The sequence below is a fragment of the Blastomyces dermatitidis genome (assembly GCF_000003525.1).
Source record: "Blastomyces dermatitidis ER-3 genomic scaffold supercont1.3, whole genome shotgun sequence".
NCBI lineage: Eukaryota > Fungi > Ascomycota > Eurotiomycetes > Onygenales > Ajellomycetaceae > Blastomyces > Blastomyces dermatitidis.
In genome coordinates, this window is record NW_025544776.1 from 39,609 (window position 1) to 45,608 (window position 6,000).

Sequence of the window (6,000 nt, forward strand, 5' to 3'; positions counted from 1 at the left end):
AACTGAGACTGAAGATTAAAATCAGTCTCATTCAGTTCATTCAGTGATTGCTTATATAATCAGAATTTGATAATAATTATTGATAACACTTATGAAATAACTAAATATATTCTTGTGCAAGTGTATTCTTCACTTTCTTATAAAAACTACACTTCTCTGATATACTGTGATCAGAGATATTAAACTGTCTGATAATTTCATATTTTATAATCATGAGTTTCTTAATTGTTTCTTCTTATAATTATCTCTGATAATAGTGATAAATATCTTAACTTGAGTTGAACTTTCACTTCATTCTCATCTCTGTTAATGAAATTGTCAGAATATCATATATTATCAGTGCAATAGTTAAATATGTACTCTTAACAATTTTTCATAACTTTAGAATTGATTTAATGTGTAAATTCATCAGATTATCTTAAAGATAGCAGTTAAATTCAGTTTTATAAGTATATAGTTTTATCTGATTTTCAGTTACAATCAATGTATATAAGTTCTATTTCAAAGTTAGTATTATAGTTCTATATGATATGAAGTGTTATCAAAGATTGTTACTTACTAGAGAATTGTATTTTACTGTCTTCACATCTTAAACATCTACTTATTCAAATCTCTGATAGTTGATGCTGTAGTAGTCTCAGACTAATTTAATATATAAGTCTTATTTCTTCTCTGTTCAATCTTGAGAAGTGTAAATATTAACTTGATAGAAGAGATCTAGTAGAGCTACTACAGTATAATACTCTGTAAAAGATTGTTCAGTTTTACTGTAGTAATATGCTAGTTTATTTCATACAGCAATAATAGCCTGTACTATAGTATTATCTCAGACTGAATTTCTTTTTAAGTGATTCAACTACTTCTTAAGATAAGTAAATAAACTATTATATACTTATCAGACTGACTGCAGCATTGATGTATGAGTGATTAAAACTGTCTTTATTATCTTATAAAACTGAAACAGTAAATCAATCATATATTTCAACTGAGTTCACTTTATATCAGAAAGTTTTAATATCTGAATCTTTTTCTAATCAGAGTATTACACTCAATGATTAATTATCTGATATAATTAAAAAGCTTGAACAGTTATCTTATATATTAAACTTCACTATATTCTAATATTCTGTATCACATTCAGTGATGTGACTGATTTGTTTATTTATTAAATATTATGAAATCATTGTTATTGTTTAGAAGAGATACAAATTATATTAGTAATATTTTAAATCTGTGATATTTAAATTATTAGTCAATCTATTCAAAATTAACAGTAGTGTTATTAAAAAGTATTATCAAAAAGCAATATTAAAAAGTGTTATTAAAAAACATTATCTTTTATAAAGTGAATATAAAAGTTACTTGAGTAATCACTTTCATCTCATTCTTATTTCAAGAATCAGTTATCTTATTATTCTTTATCTTGATATTAAGATTCTTTATCAGTGTTTATATTGTAAGTTGAATCATATGAGTAATATAGAGAATATGATTTTATTTATTATTTCAGAAATACAAAGTCAATTTTTGCTTCAAGCTCTTTATCATAGTATAGTTATTCACAGTATTATTAGTTATAATTATAAGAAGACTGAGACTAATATTTTAATAGTCATTTTTAATCACAGTTATTAATATCTCTGTTATATAATTCTCAGTATGACTACTGATCAATGATTCAAATTCAATTAATGTCTCTTAATAAGTTCAGTTCTCATCAATATAATAAGATGTAACTCTTATAAATGTAAGATTGTTTATACTAGTTCATACATTCACTGTGAGAGACACTCTTTGATGATTCTTCAACTCTTATTCTAGATATTATATATTAACTTTGTAGTATATCTCAAGATTGAACTGAAGACAGAATCAATGTGAAATATGAAGATTTGAATTAAGTATTTGAAGAAGTGTTCAGAATTCAAGATTTTCAATTAATTGAAGAGAAAGATTCAGAGATATATATATACAAAGTAATTGTTTATAAAAGTTATCAGATGAGAGTTATAAAATCAGAGTACTGATATAAGATTATTTTCACATAATTTTCTTCAAATTAGAAAGTTAGTGTTATTAAAAATTATTATCTGATAGAGTAACTTATCAGCTTAGTAGTAATTTTCTAATTATTTTTCTTTTATTATCTGCATTCTGATGACTTCAGATGTCAGAAAATTTCTTCAGAGTTATAATCAGTTCATAATAAATATTTCTGAATAAAGTTATAGTAATTATAGCAGAGAGATGACTCATCAGTAATCTATAATATAATCTATTAATAATTATTTCATAGTTCATCTCAGTGTTTGTGTTGAGTTGTTTATAAATTTCATGACCTGAAATCAGATATGAAGAATGAAGTAATTATTTATTATAATTGAAAGAGAGTATTCTGTGTTGAATTGTAAATAATATTGACTTTGTAATTCACAGTGATTTCTTAAAGAGTTTATAAATTTTCAATAGAAGTAAAAGAAGTGAAAGAAGTGAATTCAGAAGATATGATAATAATTTAAGAAAGATAATAATTTATTTTCAATAACTGATCACTGATGTGTGTAAGAAGAATTAATATAAGAGAAAATAATCTTGTTTCTTAACTTAGTTATAATTTTAGTACTAACTCAGATTAAATATCATTAATATATAAAAGTAAATAAATAATCTTGATTAATCTCTGTTATATTTCTTGAAATATATTAATATTGTGAAAGAGAGTGTTACTAAATTATATTATCAGATAATATTATTAAAAATATATTAATATTATAAATATCAATGTTGAAAAAATGTTGATACTTATATATTATAGTGATTTGTGAATCATGATAGTTAAATATATATATATATATATATATTGTTTCTGACTTGATTACAACTTGTATAATAATTTTTAAAAACTCAAAATTAATTTCAATTATTAATAATTATGAACTTATAACTAATTAATATAAAAAGAAAAAAACTTTTTCTACTCATTATCTTTCTTCTCTTTCTCATTCTTCTTATCATTCTTCATAATTCACTTCTCATTCTTCTTCTTCTTCTTCTTCTTCTTCTTCTTATCTGAGATAATAATCATCTTAAAATCTCTCTTTACTATCTTCTCAGAGAAGGATTCTCACTGCTCTCTTTTAGTCAGATTAACCTGTGTCTCAAAATCTTACATTTTCTAGTCTGCTGTCTCAGATTTCACTTCAGCAGTAAGCAGATTAACATGCTCAGAGAGCAGACCTGTCTTCTTAATATTTTAAATTATGAAGTATATTCAAGACCTGAATAAGACTTCAATTCTCTTCTTCTCTGTCAGCTTCTGCTAATCAATTAGAGAATAGAAGTATTATTAAAAATTATTATCTCTTAATAAATAAAAAACTTATCAGTTTTGACTTCTTTATCTCTCACTTTAATACTCTCTCAATCTTCTTCTGTCACTGTTTATTTACAGTAATACTCTTCTTCTCTCTCTCTCTCTTTATTTTAATCTCAAATCATTCTTAAGACTTCTTCTGATCTCATTACTGCTGTATGAGACTCTTCACTATCTTCTTCTTCAATCTCTTATAAGTAGTGTCATCTGCATTATTTCTATACTTAGTTCAGTCTAAATCTATCAGAAGTGTTACTTAAAATTATTATCATTCTACTCTTTTACAGAGTCTCTTTAAGGTATTATAATGTGTCTTACAATCTGTCTTCTCTTACTTAAATGTCTTCTTCTTCTCTTTCTTCAATCTGTGATAGCACTCACGCGCCTTGATGATTCACAGAACCGCAGAATATTTAAAGAGAAATAACATAATTGATTTCAGTGAGTGTTAAAGAGAGATGAAGACAGAAGAGACAGTCAGAAATAATATAATAATAGTGATAATGATAATAATAATGATGATAATAATAATGATGATAGTAATAATAATGATAATGATAATAATAATAATAATGATGATAGTGATAATGATAATAATAATAATAATATTGATAATGATAATGAAAGAGAGAGTGTATTAAAATATATTACTGACTTATCAAATATAAAGAGACTCAAAGAAAATATTAACAGCTTTCAGTAATGTATAGAAACAGCTACAGTGTTATATAGTAATATCATCTTCATTCAATATATACACTGTTGATATTCTTTATATGCAGTTATTATATAATCTGTATCAGAGATACATGCAGAAAACAGATCTTTGTTACTAGAATAAATGATTGCAGCAATTCTCTGTTTTCATATTATAAAGATAAGTTATTCTCAATTCTTTCTTCTCTCTTTTCTCTTCTTCAATCAATCACTAATTTCAAGCTGGTATGAAAACTATTAAAACACTCTCAGAAACTCTTAAATTGAAGAGTATAGACTAATCAAATTTTAAATACAGAAGAAATTAAATTATCTTCTATAGATTCAATTATTCATCTCTTCTTTAAATAAAACAGCAGTTGTGTTTCTCTCTTCTCTCAATTAAATGAAACATGACCTGTGAAAAGCAAGTATCATGCCAGATTATAATAACTAACACAGCCTCAGCATGCAGAGCTGTATATATACAGTGCATGCTGAACTGAGAGACTGTGTAAGTTGCAAACCAGCAGCAGTATTTCAGAGAGAGCTGTGCAGCATGAAAAAGCTGCAACTCTCAGTTATATATACAGAGAGTGAATCACTGTAGTAAGTGTATATGCATTGAAGTAATACTTTTTAATAACACTCAGTTTCTGATATGATGAAAATAGAGTCTCTTCATGAGATTTATTTCTATCAGAAGTCAGAGAATCTTATATTCTTCAAGATTATCTTTATACATCTTATTCATGAAATTGATGAGAGAAATCATTGATTTCAGTATTCTGTTCTTAATATCATTCAAGTGACAGCAGAGTTCACTCTGACCATACTTTTTAAGTGTATATTTTCTAATTATTCACATTTATATAGATATATACTGATTATTTATTAGATAATGTTAAGATAATAACTTATTACAGCTGTGTTACTCTCACTGTGAGAGATATATAGTTGATAATAAACATTATAAAAACTCTGAGAAGTAAGTATTATAAAGATGCTGCAGCTCTGCAATCTTAATTCTTTTTTATTTTTATTTTTAATTTTTTTCTTTTTCTTTTCTTTTTTTTTTTTCTTTCTCTTTCTTTCTCTTTTTTTCTTTCTCTTCTTTTTTTCTTTCTCTTTTTTTTTTTTTATTGTGATTTTTTCTTGTTGTTTTATTTTTTATTTTTTATTATTTTTTATATTTTATATAGTTTTTTTAATTAAAATGATATTAATTATAATCTATATTCAGAAAAGTAATAATATTTAATAATACTCTCTATTAAATTTTCAACAAATGAGTACTATATTATAATATTATGTAAGTAAGAAATAATTTCATAATCTCATTTAATATCATTTTCAATAATGAGATTAGAATGAAAATGTGACTAAGAATTCAAATATATTCTTTATCTAAGACTAGATTTTTATTTGAAAAGTGAATCTGAAACCTTTAATATTTGAAATAATATGATTTGAAATCAATGTAATGAACACAAATTATAATCAGAAGTAATGCTTTTAAATAATATAATAACTATAAAGTTTAGTTCTGATCTCAGACACAGTCACACAGTCAGTCTAACTGAGACTTATCTGTGAATAATCTTGATAAATCTGTAAGAGTACACTATAGAGTGTGATAATATCTGTGAATAAGCTGAGAGAATTCAGAATATCTGAAAGAAAGTCTGTAAATTCTTGAGAAAGACTCAGAAGTATTAGAAGAGATACTATAACTTCAAGTATATTATAAAGAGTTTTAAGAAAGATAATAAAGTCTGACTAAGTTTAGAAAATATTATTATATAAAGATCTAGTAAGAAGCTAAATCTCTTATAAACAGAGTCTTATAAGATTATAAAGAAAGTTATCTTACAGTTCTATAGATTGAAACTATTATCTGAGTTATAGATATATAATATTTTTCATATCTC